A 19,773-nucleotide genomic window follows, 5' to 3' on the forward strand; every position below is an offset into this window, starting at 1 on the left:
CAATTAGTTATCACTACTTCGTAGCCTTCCCTTGACATCATTCATTAACTACTATGACCTTGCAAAGACTAAGATCCTAACCACATTCGTACCATCACCACTTTCACTCGAAGTCCACCTTCTAACCTTGTGACCAAGTGAAACAATGGAATCTCTTGATTGCAACTCTAACCATAACTTCCTTCTTAATATACTACAATAGTACATTGGCCATAGATTTGAAAGATCTAATAGTGTGAAATGCATCCTTCAAACACTAAATATTTTTCCCTTACCGCACTATCATGACTTAAACCATAGTATGCCAAACTCACCTTGCGACTAGGCAAAAATAATGCAATCACCCCATTAGGACCTTGACTTGGGTTAAACCAGCTAACTCCACAACAATGCAAACACAAAGCAATTGCACCTTTGCCACCTTGACCCGAGTTAGCACCTAACCCATCACAACTATGATAATCGCATGGTCACAATTTTGAAACATTTCAAAGGCATACATGAAGTAAAGTCATGATTCTTAGGATAAAAGACATGACCAAGGCTTAAAATAGATCCTTGTGAAACATTTGATCATTTGAATATTTAAAAGGTATGACTGCTAGATGGCTCAACATTTGAAATCAATTTTCCAGTGGGAAGGCATTTTTGGCTAACATTTCTAGCGACTTAGAGGGGATGTAAGCCTGCTTGCCAGAAGACTAGTGACCGCTAAAAATCCATTGGGCTATACGTTCTTTGAATTTGAGAACATATTCATTTCACCACCTCTACCACATCCTAAGAAATAAAATAAACATTTCTATCTCTGCAACTCTACAAAACTGTAACCAAAACTCTCTACTACAAAAAACATAAGATGCATCCATACACATCTTGGAAAACAAAAACAAATAGAAAGAAAACTATTCTAACTATGTATAGGAAGCATCATCTTTTCTTAGAAATAGGGCTTGAGATATATTCCATTGATTGGAATAGACAAGATTTCACCATTAGGCATGCTTACCTAGAAAGTATTGGCCTACTTGCAACTGATGATTACTTAGGGACTACTCCATAGGGCATCAAATTTTGAATTTTTCCCCACCTTCACTTTGTCTACATCCCACTTCAGCACAAGATCACCCTCTCTAAAAATTCTAAACTTAGCCTTCTTATCAAAGCTTTTCTTCACCTATTGCTAATATGCTTCCAAGGTTTGTATTGCTTGATGTCTCTTCTCTTCCAACTCCATCAATTCTGGTATTTATACTATCATAGCATTATTTTATTATTATTTCCAATTGATAAGGTAGCTCAAGAACGGAAAACTCCAATGAAATAGGAAGTCTAGATTCTCTTCCATAAACCAACATGAAAGGAGAGTTTCCAATAGCTCTTTTAGGTGTTATTCTGTTAGCCCAAAGTTTAGTTCTCAATTTTTGATGCCAACACCTTTGATTATCTTCAATAGTCCTCTTGATCATTCTAATCAAATTCTTATTAGATGAATTAGCCAAGAAATTACCTTGGGGGTAGTAATTGGAAGAAGTGCTTGTGTAAATGCCATGATCAATTGCACATGCACAAATTTGAGCTCTTTTATTGTCTAAAATAATGATGGAAGGGGCAAAAAACCTTGTAATATGTCCATTTAATAATTCAACAATTGAATTCTTACTAGCATCTTTTAATGCAATTTCCTCTATCCAGCTCGTAAAATAATCTGTAGCATCTAGAATCCATTTATGACCTAAGCTAGAAGAAGGATTAATAGGAAAAATAAAATATAATTCCCATTGGAAAAAACATTGATCCACTTGAATAGAATGAAGTGGAAGAGCTAGAAGCCTTTTCTTATCTGAAAAGAAAGCACATTTTTCACACTTTCGAACATACCTATGACAATCATTGAATAAGGATGGCTAGTAATATCCTGTCCTCATTATCTTCATAGAAGTTGTTCTAGATGAAAAGTGGCCACCATTAGGACCACCATGAAGCTCCTTAATCATTCTCTCTGTTTAATTTGCACCAATACACCTTAACAAAACTCCATTGAAGTTCTTCCTAAATAAAATACCATTAATTATGGCATAAGGAATGGACTACAATCTAACCTATCTTCTTTTTTCCTTATCCAATCCCTGAGCATATCCATTTCCTAATATGAAGGACATCATGTCATCTATCCAACTTCTAGAATTGTCATCTATCACCTCCTATTGTTCTATCAACACTAAGGAAAATTATTCATTTGATTTGTGAAATCAGATCATCTACTTGCACAACCCTTTCCCTCTTACCAACCTGGTGATCTAGATGTTCACATCATCCTCCGTCACCTTAGTGATCCAACCTGCTCTTTTCTCACTAAAATCTCTGCTCAATAGTAAATCTTTAACACTTGCATAAGGGACCAATAAGTGGATCTTATTGTGGGATAGAAGATGTCTAGATTTATTCAAAGATCTTATGACTACAAGGGATTGATTCTCCACATAGCTATATTTGTCTTCATACTCCTTTAGTCCTTTAGTAAAGAAATAAATAGGTTGTTCTTATTTGATTATGTGCTTGAGTCAAAACAACAAAATTACTTCATTTACCTCCTAACGTGTAAAGAATGAAATCCTTATCAAAATTTGGATTAATGAGAATAGGGCCTAAGGCTATGGCTGCTTTGATCTCTCTTCAAAACTTTCTTTCCCTTCCTTGGTCCATGAAAAGACCATATTGTTTTTAAGCATAGCTATAAGAGATTTAACCATAATAGCTAAATTACGAATAAATCTCCTCACGACATTTATTCTACCAAGAAAACTTTGTAGACCTTTCTTATTACTAGGAAGGGAGAGAGCAAGTGTTTCCTTTATTCTTTCTAGATCAATGGCCAAACCATCCTTAAATAAAATGTGTCCTAAAAATCTCCCTTGATTAGTGGCAAAGAAACATTTTCTTGGATTCATAGATAACCCATAATCTCTACATCTTATAAATACTTGTCTAGGATGATGAAAATGATCTACTACATTCTTTGAATACATTGTGATATCATCAAGGTAGACCAACAAAAACCTTTCAATCATGTTTTTGAAGGCCATCTCCATTTCTTTTTGAAATGTGGCAACTACATTTGTTAGGCCAAAAGGCATTTTACTATAGGCATAGGTACCCCATTTGGTGGTGAAAACAGTCTTATATCTATTAATCTCTTTGACTAGCACTTTGTTATAACCCAAGAATCAATCCAAAAAAGAGAATCTCTCTGAACTACTAACCTTAGACAATATCTATTCCATGGAAGGGAAAGGATGATGATCTTTAAGGGAGGCTTGGTTAAGATCCCTAAAATTTCCACATAGTTTGATTTCTCCACTCTTCTTCATAATAGGGACAAGATTTTCCACCCAAGAGGAATGCTTAGTAAGAAAAGTGATATTGGCCTCAATTAATTTGGATAGCTCTTTTCTCATTAATGGATCAATCTTGGGATTCACTGGCCTTTTCCTTTTCCTAATAGGTTTGACATTATCAACTAAATCTATGGTACGTTGAAATAGACTAGGGTCAAAACCCCTTAAATAATCATATGTCCAAGCAAATACATCATTAAATTCTTGACATAGATGAACAAAACTTTCTTACTTAGTTTCAAAACATACCTTCCCCATGTTTAGCATCCTTCCATCAGTAACTACAATTAGCATATGATCATCTTTGTTTGCAACAAGGTTCATAGCTCTATCCCTTGCTTGGTCATCAGAATTGAAGACACTCTCTAAGGTAATGAGACCCTTACGCAACTTATTGGAGCTAAGATTGATGATTTGACCACCATATTGGTCATGCAATTGCAAATGATTTCTTTCTAAGAATTCTGCTTCATTCTACAAGAAGCTCAGAATTTGCGCATCAAATTCAAAGACTTGTCAATTGATATTATTATCAAGGAAAGTGGGTCTAACCACCACTTTAATCTTCTATCTCTTCTCAGCTTCAAGGCTCCTTGGGACATCATAAGATGCACCCACTACTGCAAGTCTATCAACATTTCTATTCTGTCTCCTAGGGATGCTTTGAATATTAAATGCATTGAAGTTTTCAAGAAAATCTCATACTCTATGTTTATAAGACTTGAGCAAACCATTCTTGGTGATATTTTGATTCCTCAACTAATTAACCACCAACTTGCTTTCTCCATATACACTTAAGATTTGAACTCCCCTTTTTTGAGCAAGCAATTGACCTTGAATTAATGCCTCATACTTGGCCACATTATTCATAAAATTGAATTGAAGCCTAATTGAGAAGTAATACCTTCCTAGTGTAGGAGAAACCAGCATCACACTAGCCCCTGATCCATTTTTATTTCTTGCTCCATTAAATTACATACTCCACGTACCACTTGTGTCTTCTTTTTTCTTCATCATGTTAGGAACGAGAGTATCTTTCTCTGATACACAATAAGTACCAAGGCCTATCTCCAAGGTTTCTGATATAGGATCAAATTGATATGCATTAGCCCACTCATCTAAGAGGAAATTAGGTATCTTTGCTAGAGAATTTGTAGGCTTGTTTTCTATGTCATTTTCATCCATCTCTAAGATGGTGTGGTTAATATTGATGAGATTAGGAGTGTAGGGCTCAATATGATGTAGGGCTAATAGTTCTACTCTAATTGAAGCTTTGGTTCTATACAATTTGTTCTAAAAAACATGTATGACTAGTTAGAGGATATGTAACCACCTATTTGGGCAGTGAAATCTCTTGAAAGAAAAATGGAAAAGTGTGGTTTAACCTCAACAATTGATATATCTTGAACTACAATACAATTAGGTCATGCATGTAGGGCCATTTCAACATTACTAAGGATTCCTATAGTTTTGATATTACTACCATCTAATTGCAATACATCTTAACAATGGGTTCATATTTCACTTCTAAGATATCAGCAACACATTTGGGTATTAATGAAATACTAGCCCCTGAATCAATCATGCATTTGTGAAATAGCTTATCTCCTATAATCAAAGAAACATAAAATGGAGGAGGTTTAACCTTTTTAGTTATTTCTACGTCTTTTGATGGTTGTACAAAACTCATGACTTTCTCCATGCTAGGTGGCTGATCTCTAAGTTCAATGCTTTCCAACTCCTACCACAACAACCTCTTCTATGATGGTATGATAGCCACAACATCCCACATAGAAATGTTCACATTGGTCTTCTTCATTTGATCTATCATGCTAAAAGATGCATTAGATGCCTTGGTAGAAACCCTAGGAGTTGCATATGTAGAAGGTTGAGATGAAATAGCTCAAGGGTCATTCACATCTCCTCTACTATCATTTTGTCTTTGTTGTCAAGGAGAATTAGTAGGTTGACTAGCATTGTGTTACTGGGTAGTTGTTTGTACATGAGTCACTACACTTAATGTTGAAGCCTGATTAGGAGGAGTAACATATTCAACAACTCTTCCCTTGCTTCTAGTATTTTAAGCACAAGAATCATGGTTTACATTACAATGCTCTTCCACCAGATGGTTCATGAAAGAACAACCATCCTTCTAAAAAGTATTAGCAAGTTGATTAGCATTGTGTTGTTGGTCTACTTCTTGCTTTGGTATAGTTAATGCCAAGTAAGATTATGCTTTCTAACACATGCAATATCCACAAGAGTAGTTATAAGAAAGGTAGAAATATTGCTCTTAGGAAAGATTTTTTTGAGGGAATAAAGCCCTATTTAGGTTGGTGTTTCTAGTCTAGGGATGGTCGATAGGTCTATTCTAATTGTGAGGGTGGTTGATAGGTCTATTCTGATTATAGAGGACATGACTTTGGTTCGGGGATCTACCATGAATAGGACCTTGACTCTAGAGTTGGAGAGGCCTATTATTTTGATCTTGCCACCTCTTCATAGTCACTAACTCATTGCCCATTTTTTGCACTATTTCATTGTTGTCCTCCATCTTCTTTTCTTGATATTACATCCTCCTATCCACATTTTGCATTAGTTTCTACATCATGCCCTCAATCCTATCAACTCCATTAGAGGATATAGAGGCTATAGGGACCACAACAAGAGGTTGACTTGCACAAGAAGTATGAATAGGGGCTATAGTAGGCTGATGATTAGGCATGTCAGGGAAGAAAGGCATTGGGGGCCTTAGAGATAACTTCCTTCCTTGTATCAAGATATTTTATGCTCTTATGGAAAACTCATAAGAATTTGGTAGAGTGTCCCCTCCCATAGATTGTAGAATGGTAGAAATATCATTGTTGTAGGCTTTGTGATAATACAAGAATGCATTACCAAGAGAAGGCTTCACTATAGTAGATATTATGTCCCATGTCTTCTAAAAATAATAATTAAAATCAATCATACATTCATGGGGTGCCCTCTTGATTTTTGTCAGCTAAAAGGGATAGGTGATCACTTTTGTCCTCAAAATGCTTGCATAGGGCTACTCCTAACTCATCCCAATCAACAATAGAGTTACGAGGCAAGCCTCTATACCATTGTAGTGCTTTTCCCTTTAGGGATGAAGTTAGAAGCCTAATAAAAACATCATCCTTAGATATCCCATGTATATTACAAACATTTGCAACTACTTGGATGTGTTCTAAGGAGGAGATGGAGGTTTTACTAGTAAAATTAGGTATACTTTTAAGAGTTGATACTGGTATGTCATGCCTTTGGACTAATAGGAGAGGACTTCCACCATTAAAGGTGTCGAAAGCATGAGCTCTAGCCATGTAAGAAAGTTATTTATTGATATGAGCAAATGCTATTCTAGGCTGGGATCTAACAAACGGAGGAGTGAAGATAGATCTTACAAGAGTGTGTTATTGTTGCACTCCTAATAGGTGATAGAGATACCGTAGCCTTTCTTCTTGGATTAGAAAATGAAAGCTCCTAGTATTGGAACTTGCCTTTGGAAGATGCCCTTGTTTTGGCTTTGGGCATGAATCACAACAACTTAGTCTAGAAGCTAGATGTGGAATGAAGTAGAGTCACCAAGTGCTTAGATATGAGCCCCTTGAAGGCCTAACAATATCAAGAACCACACTATCTTCTTAGCACAAATTGGAACTTTTCTTCTTTTACACACGTGAACTTGAAATATTTTGTATCTGCTCCCATCAGGCATTCAAAAAACTATTGTTACAAAAACTTCCACCATTTTCCAAAGTTTTTTCCTTGAGGACAACCTTATGAAACATGGAAACAACCTCTAAATTGTGGGACTTGAGCTATGAGGTTGAGTCTCAAGAGAAGGCTGAATTTCTCTGTTACTAGGATGTACTTAAATTATACTTGAAGAGAAAAGGGAGAAGGAATACATTAAAGTAACTATCTAATCTATTCTAAGGAGGTGATGCCTCAAAATAAGGTGTTCAATCCCACCTCTACCCATATATGCACAGTTGACTAGTCATAACCTCAAAGAATGTAGATTTAGATCTTGTTTACTCTAACAACCACATGCAAATTTGACAACAAAAAAATTCTATAGGAAGAAACTTCACTTAATATCATTCAAATTCCAAAATAGATACAATCATGCAAGTTGTAGAATATAAACAAGAATATTAACTAGAGGCAAAGAAGTCTTGCTCAGTGTGTTAATGGTTGAAAGATATACAACAGAGAGTTACAATGGCTTTGAGGCAAAGGGAATTTACAATGCACATGCAAAACATGCTAAGGAAAAAAAAAATAATCTACCCCAAGAAGTTACAAAAAATTTACTTTTATAGCTTAAGAATAACTAGATATTTCTAATAGAATCACTTCAGAACCACTACATCCAAGCACTATTGAAAATCTAGAAAATATCTAATCCTAGTACAAAACTAGATGCTATAAATTCACTTTTCCACCAAACAAAGCTCTAAGAGATTGGGATTGGGGGTTATTACCTTTTGACTGAATAGATGGATCAACAGGTGATGATGGAGTGTTCCTTTGCATTTATCAGACTTGGGGAACGATGAAAGTGGTTGCAGGAGGTCAAAAAAATTGGATCCATCATCAAGGAGCTACTTCTATTGTCATAACTAGACCAAATAAGTTGTTTTATTTGGTCAACTAGAGTCAACCATTAAGCCTTGCCACATGGACCAAACATTTTTTACCATTCTACCACTCTGCTAGCATTCAACCTTATATCTTATGTTTGACTACCCATGATCGTAGCTTCACCACCACCTTTCTTCAATAATAGTTCTTGCTTGTGAAACTGCAACCAATTGGTTATCACTACGTTGAAACCTTCCCTTGACATCTTTCATTAACCATTGCAACCTTGCAAACACTGAGATCCTGATCACATTTACACCATTTCCACTTTGACCCAAAGTTCACCTTCTAACCTTGTGACCAAGTGAAATAAAGAAATCACTTGATTGTAACTCTATCTATAGCTTCCTTCTTAACATGCTACGATAGTGCACTAGCCATAGATCTGAAAGATCTAACAGTGCAAAATGCATCCTTGAAACACTGAAGATTTTTCCCTTATTGCATTATCACGACTTAAACCACACTATGCCAAAATTACCCTATGACCATGCAAAAACAACATAATTACCGCATTGCAACCCTAACTTTGGTAGAATCGGCTAACTCTATAATGATGCAAACACAAAGTAGTCGCTCCTTCGGCACCTTGACTCAATTTAGCACCTAACCCACCATGACTATGCAAATCAAACAATTGCAACTTTGAAATATTTCAAAGGTATACATGAAAAAAAGTTGAAACACTTAGGATAAAATTCATGACCAAAGTTTAAAATAGATCCTTGTGAAACATTTGATCATTTGAACATTTAAAAAGTATGACTGTTAGATGGCTCAACATTTGAAATCAATTTTCTAGTGGGAAGGTACTTTTGGCTAACAATAATCACTTTTCAAATCAATCTTTCTAAAATAATTTTCTCCAATCAAACTATCCAATATATCATCCATCCTAAGCAATGGAAATTTGTATTTCATTGTTATCTTGTTTATAGCTCTGGAATTAGTGCATATTCTCCATTCTCTATTCTTCTTAGGTGCTAACACAATAGGTACTACACAAGGACTCAAACTTTCTCTAATTGGGACTCTCTCTAGAAATTCTTGCACTTGTCTATTCAACTCAAACTTTTCATTAGGTATCTATCTACTTGGTGCTTTATTAGGAAAACTAGCCCTGGGTATAAAATCCATACAATGACTTATATTACTCAAAGGAGGCAAACCATCAAGTACATTATCAGAAATGATGTCATGAAATCTAGTCAACAAAGGTTCAATCTCAAGTGCATGTTCCAATTCATCTTGTTTCTTAGTCTTTCTAGTAATAAAAGCATAAAAATCATTTTCTTCTTTCATTTCTTTTGCAAACTTTTTACCAAACATACTCTAATTGTAGTATAGTGACTTTCATCAAATGTTTCCACCAAAGGCAACAATACTTGTTTCTTTCCTTCCACCCAAATAGTATATTGATTCAATCTACCATCATGCATAGCTTTTCTATCATATTGACAAGGTCTACCCAAAAGAAAATGGCAACAATCTATAGGCATAATATCACACAAGATTTCATCATGATAATTCCCAATTTTAAATTTTACAAGACATTATTCACTTACAAGTAAACTATGCTCCTTATGGATCCAAGATGCATGGTAAGGCTTAGGATGTCTTGATCTCTACAACTACAATTTGTTAACTAGCTCTTCAGATGCCAAATTATCTGAACTTCCACTACCAATGATCTCTTTGCAACATTTTCCAGCAATCTTACATGTGGTTTTGAACAATCTTCTTCTCAAAATAGGTTCCTCGTCAGCTTCTTCATTCCAAAAAATCCTTCTTAACATCATGTTCTCACCATTTTTAGGTTCATTAGGTGTTTCCATAACTTCTTCACAAGAAAAAGTATTTCTGCTATTACCTCTAATCTTCTTTCAAAAGTTAGTACATTCAAAGGCCCTATGTCCTTCACCACATTTGTAACAAGTACCTTTAAACCAAGATCTCTCTTCTCCTTTTCCACTATTATTATTCCTAGAGTAACTAGTATAGCTACATCTAGAGTAATTACCTCTTTTAATAGGTTCATCTTTCCATCCTTTATCTTGCATTGTAGTATCAAATCTTCTACTTTCTCCATAGGTTCTTCCTTTGCTTCTTTGAAATCTGCCACCTCTTCCTCTCTGCCTTTGATCATGTCTCTTTGACAACCTTTCTTCAACTTTTAAAGAAAATTGATATGCCTCTTCCATGTTATCCATCTTAACATAGCTAATCTCATCTTGAATTGATACTCTCACACCATTTAGGTATCAAAACACTTTCTCAATTTCATCATCAACATGTCCAAATCTGATATCCAACTTTAGTACATTCCTTCAAACTCATGCCCTTTTGTCTCAAATTTTACAAATTTCTCAAAAAAGTAACTTGGTAGTCTACTAGGAGAAACTTCTTCATCTTTCTAAGCATCTTCACCCATGTTTTGATCTTTTCTTCCCTCTCTTTTGTCTATCAATTTGCAAATGATCCCACCAAAGAGATGCATGACCTTTCAAATTCGTGACTACAATCTTAACCTTCTTATTATTAGGAGTAACTTCATACTAAAAATATTTTTCCATCTTAGAGATCCAATCCAACAATGAATCAGTCTCAAGTCTTCCATCATAGTGAGAAACTTCAATAGTAGGTTTGAAATTAGCCTCAGACAAAACTCTCAAAATCCTTTCCTTATCTTGTTTAGCTTTGGGTCTAGGTTTAGGATTAGGTGTTGCATCCTCATCATCACTAATATCTTCAAGATGTACACCTCTTCTTTGTGTTGTCTCTACAACTTCAAGTCTTGTCTCAATCTATCTCAACATGTCCGTTATAGCATTATCAACATTTCCTCTACCATGAACCATCTTGACAATAGTTCCTACAAGATCGTAACCTTTTACAAGTTATAGCTTAGATTTTAGGTCTTTTACCCTATAAGAAATCCAATAAGGTTCTCCACAATCTAATTCACAAGAAAGAACTCTACTCTGATACCACCTGACGCAGGGATGGGTAGATTCAAGACGAATGAGTCCAACTTAAAGATACAAGCATCCCTTGCCTAGAGTTACACATAGAAGAAACATACAAATTAAATTAAAAAATAGATAATTAGAGACTAGATTCCACACAACCATATGATATAATCAATTAACCTTCATAACAGAGATCTGAACATGTCTGACTATAAGGCCTTTTGAGTTACAACCATATACAAAGAATTATGAAATCAAGTCCAAGCTCGCATATTTCCTTCTTCTCTAGGATCTTCTCATGATCTACTAGAATCTCCTAATCTCATAATTATTTCTTACATCGATCCAACCTCCTTATATAATCAACTAAGCCACAAGTTGGCTAATTAGGCATTTAATTACATTATAGGTCCTCCTTGGAAGAGTAAAAAAAAAACCATAAAAAATATGGAAAAAACTAAATACCAAGTTACATCTAGATCCACACATGATCCAAGAACATGTCCCTATCTTAAAAAGATCCCATTTCATCATCCAAAATTATGCAAGATAGAAAACTTCACATGTTTATGCAAAAACTGCTTGAAAATTGATGTCCGAGGAAAATGATCATATATCCTAGAACTGATTGAATTAGAACTTGCACTCTTAATTTAAGGTGGTAATCTAGGTCCTCTAAAATAATTTAAGTGTGAAAACACTAATTAATTAAGGATAATTATGCATTCATCATGAAATTCATACACAAAAACTTGATACATAAATTAGTAGAAAATTGATGCGTCAGAAAAATGGCCATATCAACAATCTCATGATGAATTAGGACTTTCACCTTTATTCATAGATATTATTATAGGCCCTCTTTAGTCCTTGAAATTTTTAGCCTCTTGATCATTAACAATAATTAGTTACATCTCCTACAATAGGCTAACAAAATCTAGCTCCAACAATAATGCTACTTTACAAATAATAGACTGGTAAAGAAATGTTTTTGGTTGATGCAAGATTGCTCCAAGATCCAAGATGCTCCTACATTAGATATAGACATCACATAGATGGGACATCCATGAATAATGAATTTGAGGAAAGGGAAAACCACACAACCTTGTATTGAAGCACACATTGAATAAGAGTTGTTCATTCGTGCCACAAATCTCCTAAATGTCATCTCAATGGTATGAGCATAGTTTAAATTATAATTGAAAAGTGGTAGATATCTCTACTTCTCATGAGAAGTTTCTCAAAATGACAATAAAGTGTTTCTCTCACTGAGATTTCGTATCAAGGAGTTTTGAACTTCTCTACAAGAACTTGGCCCTGTATTTGCCATTTCTTTCCAAATTCTCACGATAACTAGTAGACTTCTTGTGGGTGGAAGTAATGAAATTATGATGCCCAGAAAGTTGCTTATTTTATTTTAAATTTTGTATTATGAGTGTTTGGAGGACAGGATAGGGGTTTTGGAGGAGAGAATCAATATTTTGTGTCCTTATAGATCGATTGCAGGTGGAGTCCAATCTTTTTTCAAGCAAATCTGAATTCAAAAGTACATCATGGAGGACTACTAGGGCTAGAATCCCTTCTACTCCCATTTTGTAAACTAGAGCTACTAGGTAGAGGAAGAGGAAGATGCAAACTAGTTTCATATTGGACTTGACATTTGTATTTTCTTATCTTTTTACAAAGACAATTATTTAATTTAAGTTTTCTTTAGAATTTCAAGTCTTTGACTATGGCTACTAGCCATTGACATTCTATGTGAGTATGTGTTTTTGTTACATATTACACTTATATATATCTAGATTAGTTGGTTTTGTTTATTTACTCATTTATTGACTCATTAGATGGGTATGTGTAGGATCATGGTGTGCCAAAAGTGGCAATTTGAAAAATTTGTAGTTCTGAAATATCTCAAACCATTTCAAAATCTATTCCAACATTTTTCCCACCCACCCTGATACTAAATGAAAACAATTAATATTTTTATAAGATCTACTATATCTCTTGGTACCAAATCTATGTGGTCAACTTTTAAAACATCCTAAAAATGTGCTTTTGGCCTGTTTTTATGTAATTTTTACTTCAAACATGTAGCTAATGACTTTATATTCACCAAAATTTGATGAAATGAAAAGGGTTTCTTAATAATATTCTTATCTTTCAATAAATGTAAGGTTTGTAAAATTATGAGTTTAGTAGGTAATTATTACTTATTTTCTAATGGAGTTACGTATAAAGTGTTAATTGACACACTACTTGAAAAACATCTATAACTTTCAAATGGTACAACATTTTTTAAATCTAAAAGATGCATCACATTCTATGTTTCTTCTACTATAAGGGGGAAAAATGAAATTTTGAAATTTGCAAAGCTTTGAATTAGTTAAGGTGGTTACACACAAGATTTTTTTTATTTCAAAAATACTAAAGTCAAAAATTAATTAATTATTATTTATTTAGAATAAAAATACCCAAAAATATGTGTCACATCTAGGCATGAGTCTACTACTTCTATCTAGAATATTATTAAAAAATGTTATAATTTGATTTTGATTAAGGTGGTCAGACATACGTCTACTTCTTATTTTTGTTCTAAATTTTTTGTAATATTGCATTAAAATTCAAAATTTTGACCAATTAATTTTTTTTTTCTAAGATAAGTCATAGTAGCTTAGAAACTAGATTCAATTTTCTAGAGATTCATTTCTCTCAAATTTTTGATATAAAGTTAATAACAAGTAGAAATTGCATGTCAAGTTGACAAAACCCTGATTTTTTGATTTTTTATTGCCACTTAAGAGCATAGTTTGGTTGACTATGATCCTACACATACCAAAATGCATCTCCTTATCAATTTTTTCCAAAAAAATGAACTTCTATTTTAAATTAAGTCGTTTTTAAAATTCCTAATATTTTCCCAAGAAGATGTCAATTTATCTTTGATATTTTTTGAGAATTTTTTTTTTTGCCTCATTGATAAGTGGCAAAAAATAATATTTTGAACTATGGGTATAAGGATCCAATTCAACTCAACCCTCTTCGTGTTCTATTCACCATAGGCATGGCACAACATACCTTTAACTACATGAGAATTTATGCTTCATCTTCTCGGCACTTGCATTGACCTCTACCCCTACTATTTGGCAAGGGAAGGACCATGCCTTATTCTAGCTTCATTCAAGTAGCAAGCCTCCCACCTTCATGAAATGAAATGATTATGCACCTTTAGAATAGTAGGGTTGATGTTCCATATTGAAGAGTTTGGTATCACCAAAATAAAAAAACTTATGTCATATTAGCTTGAGTTGGTTGTTCAAAAATCACTTTAAATTAGTCTTTTTTTCTATTGAAAATATATGAATGTAAGTTTTCAAGGGCCACATAAGGGTGCCATATTGAAGAACTTTCATACAATTATTGTTTCCATGTAGCAAAACTTAAGATAGCAAAACTTCAGTTTTTCAATTTTATCTCAAATAATATGTGTCCAATAAAAAATCTTGTACCATATTTACTTAATTTGATTGTTGAAAAATTACCTTGAATTAGTCCTTTTATTTTCTACAAAAATATGTTAACATAATTTCAAGGGTCACATTAGGGGGGCCTAATGAAGAAGTTTCATTCAAAACTGATTTCTCGTGTATTATTTTGTCCTGAAACATTATTGAAAAAAAAAAAATCTTTATTCAAAACTTAACAAATTTCATTTGGAGGTAACTTCATTTGAACTCTATTGTCAAATGATAAGTCTTATACTATTATTTGACTATATTCAATTACTTTTCATTCTAGAACCCATTTCTTTAAAATTCTAGATAAATAAGACAAGTCGTTATTCTTTTATTTTAATTTTTAAGACAATATTAAATAATATGTTGCCCCACTTTTCATTCTTTAACCAATTTGAAAAGTGGAAATTTTTTGTTCTAGTAAGGTCCAAGGTGTGTTCAAGTCTAAGTCCAAGTCCTCTTAGGTGGAAAGAGTCTTCATCGAATTTTTCATCTTCCCCTTTCCCACATTTCATAGTTGGGTGGTTTTCCTTTCGTGTTGTGAGTTTTTGCAGGTAGTTTAGTACCTAATCTAATGGAGATTCATGAAACATGCAAAGATCATTTACAAGAGTTATATCTTCTTAGGATTCATTGTTTTCTCCATGAGAATAGAAGTTTGCAGAAATCCAGACTTCGTCTTATCCTCAGTGGGTTGTCAACCCATGAACGCAATTTTCTACAAAAAGTAGAAAATGATGCATATGGGCTGAAATAAGAAGACAAAAAGGTACCCTATGAAAAATTAATGTTCCTCTTACAATTATCCATCTTAGGAAACATTCACGATTCGTCACAATTCTTAGAATCTGACTTCTGTGCAAAAAACTAGAAACTGACTTCTCAGCAGGTTTTCAACCCATGAAGTTAGTTTCTCAAAAAAGCTAGTTCTAAAGGAAAAGAAGAAAAGGTGATTCCCTAATGAATTTTTGCACTAATTTTGGACATCTTTGAACCCAAAGGAAACCATGATCAAAATGTAAAGTTAAAAGGCAAGCTTGGGCAAAGAAATGAAAATTGTCTTCTCCTTGGCTGATTTTCAATCCATGAGGACAATTTTCTATATTTTAAAGAAAATCAAGTTGGTGAGTGGATTAAAACCATATTTTTTCTGCTAAACCTCTCAAGATGATAATGGAAATAATTTAACCACCATGGGAAAGTAACTAAAGCAAAATTCAACTCCGCAAGTTTTCTCTTATGGAGTATCCTATTTGCGACTTTCCAAATTTAAGGGAAAATGGGAAAGTAAGTGTGAGAGGATATAAAATTGCCATTGGAACAACAGAAAAGTGAAAAGACATTGAGATATCTATTGAAACCACACATTTATTATTTCAACGGACCTCTCCTTCAATTTATTCACGTGGTGCAAATCCTAAAGATTAATGGATGGATTGAAATTCCTATATATAGAGAGAGATATACATGAATAGTTGCAAAAATTACTACTCTTGCTCAAATTATTATTCTATTAATTTGCACAACCTCTATATGAAAAGCTAGCATCTGTGCATTTATTATTCTCTTCTTTTCTAGATTTTGAAATTCACCCATGAACGGAATGGCAACTAGATTCATGGGTTTTGATAGATTAAATGGAATCAAGTTTTCTTTGAAAAATTTCATGGATACCTCTCTCCATTTCTTTGACATGCAAGATTTTTAGAAGATAATGAAATCGGAGCCAATCCATCCCATCACTGAGAAACTCCGAGGATGCAAGCTAATTGAAGCAGTCGGTTTTCCAATTGTAGTCTAGGCTCCTAAATTGATTTACAAATGCATAAATCATTATAACCTAGACACTAGCCAAATTATATTTCTAGATAACATAGTATTGATATCTATTGATAGGAAAACTATGGTGAATTTCCTTTGAGTTCCATAGCAGGAAGAATTTTTGGATTTAAAAGTCAGAGGAGCCATTTCTAAATTCTCTTCCAAGAAGATGATTTGGAGAAAGGAGATCATGCAATCATGGTTTCAAAAGCCACAAGGTACCAAGAGTAAGGTCCCTAAGACTCTATTTGGGACTAATCTCAAGCCTGAGATTGTTGGCATCATGATCCTCTTGCACAAATTGAAAGGTGAGATAGAAGCTTTGAATTTTTTTGAACAATACTTCTTCTTGGTGCAAGTTATTTGTTCTGATACCCAATACATTGATTAGGCCTACGAGGTAAGAAAAAAATTGTCCAATGCTCTTCGTGTTGCAAAGTTCTACAACACATTCTATATGTCTTCTTTCCTCATTTATATGTTAGCTTCTTTGCAATTATGGCTAGGCCTCCCAAGGGTGGAGAATTTTTCTGATTATGTGAAGTCTTATGAGTTCTACCCTTGTTTACAATTGGAGAATAGTTATGTAGAGTATATAAGAGTTAATGATGCATTTACTATGAGAATTTGTAGGGAACTTCAAGGGTGTCCAAAAATGAGATTTAGCCCAAAAGATATGGTGACTATCAGTCAATTTGGGAGCTTTTTCATCCAGTTCTCATTCTTTTTGTATTTGTGTCTTGTAGCTTTTGATAGGTTCCCTTTGAAGCTACCAAGGTACCTGAGTGACATTATCATGTTGATCGAGATTGTGAGGCAATCAATTTAGGTGAACATGCTGAGCAGGAGCTTAAAGAAGAAAGACTATGATTTCCCTATGAAGGCAAGAGCTTTCAATTGTGAATCCCATTCTAATGCGAAGAACATGCTTAAGGTGTTTGAGATGAAGTACAAGCTAGAAATGTGTGAGGTCATGGGACCTATGTTTGACCCAAACAGATATGCAAAAGATGTTCTTTAGATTGGGAGTGTGATTAAACATATCACCACCATGGAGGACTACTAGGCTGATTGCAAAGATGAGTTCAAGAGCCATGACAATCTTTTGCTAGGTTCACAGTAGATTAAGTAAAAATATATGAAATCAACCTTGATGTTGAAGGAATTGAGAATGATGGACAAAACATGTACATTAATACCTATCTAACAAAGTTTAGGGGCACTCCTGTTAGTTCTGAGCCTTATGAAGATGCATGTGAAGATCTAGAGGTGATGATGGCCCAAATCATTAAGAGAACCGAGAAGTGGATCTAGTGGACCACAGCAAGGAATAGTCAAAGCAAAAATGTGATAGCTCAAGCCTCTCCAGTAGCTACAGTGGCTCCTTCCTCTCAAGGTGGTACATCGAGTGTACCACTGGCTATTACCCAAGGACAAGGCCAACCATATGGGAGAGGTGATCAACCTCTTGATAAGAACATCCCCATTACACAAGCTTGTCATGATGGCTCCCTCCTAGTGATTGGATCCCCATTAGATGCTGAGAAGAAGAAGGTAGAACAAGCCAAAGACACTAAGGTCACTCCTTCCCCTTCGGCTCATAGCAGTCTAGTCCCCTTAGTGAACCCTACACTCCTTTTACCAAGTAGCCCTCATGTACAAGTGGTAGATTTTGGAGATGGTGTAAGCAATGATAAAAAATCCATTGAATCTAATGAGGTGGCAAGGAAATCCAAAGAAGCAGAGAAAGCTCAAAGCTCATCACAGCTGGTTTCACAAGCTTCAAAGAATCCTTTTTCTTTGACTACCAAAGCCACCACTCCAGCCAAAAGGAACATTTTCAACATAGATTCTCTTGGAATGGTCTCCAAAGTAATAAGTATAGATTCATGGTTGGAGGATACCTTAGAGAGAAAAAGAAAGAGGAAGGATGAAGGTGCCTCCAACAAAGATACTTTCTCCCTTTCCATCCGCTCTGGATCAGCATTGAGCAAAGTCAAGAAGTAAAAGACTTTGTCCATCCTTGGACAAGACCCTAAAATAGGGCATCTGACAATGGAAATTGCCAAGCCCGTCAAGGAAGGAAGATTGGAGGACATGTCTACTAATGGTTTTGCCTTGCACTCTGTGGATCTTGGAGAGGCTAGACATGACACCAATGTTGGCTTATGGAAGTCAACAAATGAAGTGATTGAAGAGCAATTAGAAAGCCTCAAGTTGTCAAATGTTAGAATGAAGGAAGAGATATAAGAATTGAATGGTTTCATTAGGCAATTGATCACCCCATTGGTGAGCATTTCGAGGATGTCTATGACTAGCGATCCCACTACCACAAATGTTCAAGCCCCCATCTCCCAACTCTAGGAAGATAAGCATTCCAGGAAAACTAGTAGAGAGTGGAGTGAAAAAATCAAGATTGAAGGACTCTCCATCATAGAGTAGATTGGCAATGCTATACTAAGGCTAGAAATAGAGAAGGACAACATAGAATCAAACTGAACCACCTTGGCTATGGAGAAAATCAAGAGTGATGATTGTGTTTCCTTATTAAAGATGATCATTCAAATGAAGACAAAGGAAGTTGTAGAAGCAAAGATCTTTCCTAAAGGGGATGAGCCCTTAGTTAAATGGTTTTAGAGCATGCAGTTCAAGTCTAAAATGATCATAGCTGTAGAGGAGGGACTAAAGGAAATTGAAGCTAAAGTAAAGAAGGAGTAGGATAGAGATTATGAAGTATTAAGAGCCTTGCACATAGATTCACAGTCTAGTGGGCAAGGAAAGGCAATCATTGGAATACGTATTATGCAGACAAACTTCTCTAATTTTATAGATGCTTTGATAGAAATAGCTTCTAATCCTTAGAATAAGATATCTGAACTACAGAAGCTTGGTGGAGGTGTGCACGTGACTATGGAAGAACTACAAGATCGTTTGGTTGTTTGGGTGTTGTCAAAGACTTGGCCCAAGAGCACTCTGAATGGCTCTTGAGATACATCAATGTACATGTCCATTGATATGAGGAGATGATTCCAATCATTGTCACTACCAAGGCCTACAAGAAAAAAATTGAAAAAGGAAAGAAAGCGAAGTGATTCATTTTTTGCTTCTTTCATATTTTGATGTAATCCTTGTAATGGGCAATTAGGCTCTTTTCCATTTGTCATTTTTGAGGGAGATGAACCAATTGAACTTCCTATGTAACAGTCATCTTTGAGTCCTATATGTATAAGATTCAAAGATTAATGAAATGTCGGCTAATTTTTGGTGTGAAATACTTGATGTTGCAGAGTCAATTGAATGGTATTTTGTATCAATTCTTTTATGTTCCAATTTGTTAGATGTTAATGGTTTTATATTCTCTTTGTCTGAATTAAAAAGGAAAGAACAGAGCTTCGTTCCCCTATT

Source organism: Cupressus sempervirens, chromosome 7 (genome assembly GCF_028749045.1).
Source record: "Cupressus sempervirens isolate cs-2001-9-10 chromosome 7, ASM2874904v1, whole genome shotgun sequence".
Classification (NCBI taxonomy): domain Eukaryota; kingdom Viridiplantae; phylum Streptophyta; class Pinopsida; order Cupressales; family Cupressaceae; genus Cupressus; species Cupressus sempervirens.